The following is a 1,123-nucleotide window of genomic DNA, read 5'->3' as shown; positions in this document are numbered from 1 at the left end:
TCAAGCAGCTAATTCATTACAAATGCGCATCTGCACTATGTCAGATAGCAGCTAACAAACAGCGAGGTCACTCCCCGCTTAGCCATATTCGCGAGAATAATTATCAAACCAACAGAAGCCGCTCTACTATTATGATGCGAGTTTGCTTGCATGTTGGTCGGTAATACATCAAACGGCCGCATTACTGCAACACAAACACTATACACCAACTGACGCGAGCCACACACGACTACAATCTTCAAGGCAACGGTAATTTCGTGCAATTGATGTGTTTCTTTTGTGTGTGTTTGTTGTTGCGTCTTCAGTTCTTGCGGGTCTCTCCGCTGTAGATCGCTGCTCCAGACTGCTGCCCAAGGAACCCCGGACCGGTGGACACACACGGCGCGGGCATTTTGTTTTTTTATTATCTTATAATTTACAAGAATAATTAAGAAATTTTGACACGTCCGCGTAACATTATGTACACTTATATATGTATTTATTTTACATATGCATAATTATTTAGAATTAAGTTATATAAAGTATTATTATCCCACGTTATATATTCGCCCCTTGTTTTTACTATGTCTATAATAATTAGTCTAAAAAAAATATATATATATATTAACATATTTTATTACTTTAATGAAATCAATTTCGTTTATAAGTATATTCCTTTAAGTGCGGTAGTTATTTTCTTGATTTCGTCGGCTGCCTGAGCGTCATTCGTGCGTTCCGCCGTTACAGATGACTGCGAGGAAAAACCGACGCCGCAATGCCAGCAAACAGCGCAGCAGCGCCGGAAGAAGAAGCCATGCGGGGCGCCACTCTTCACAGCATGAGGCGCTGCTTTATTCACTGGTGTAGTACCAGGCAGCATTATAGAACAGCAAATAGCAGCCCACACAATAAGTAGACCAATCTAACATAAGGACAGAAAAGTAACAGCACCATGAGATAGATTCCATAGGCATCAAAGGCTACAACAACACAATAAGGCACAAATAATAGCCACAAGCTACAACAACAAATACAGCCCACAAAATATATATCAAGCTACTACATGAATACAGCACAAATAATAGCATCAAGTACTACAACAAATACGCGCCAAATAAAATAGCACTAAGTACTACAGCAATAC

This window comes from Priapulus caudatus, unplaced genomic scaffold (assembly GCF_000485595.1).
Source record: "Priapulus caudatus unplaced genomic scaffold, Priapulus_caudatus-5.0.1 Scaffold149, whole genome shotgun sequence".
NCBI classification, from domain to species: Eukaryota; Metazoa; Priapulida; class Priapulimorpha; order Priapulimorphida; family Priapulidae; genus Priapulus; species Priapulus caudatus.
The sequence above is the reverse complement of the archived record's forward strand: the minus strand, read 5'-3'. Positions refer to the sequence as shown.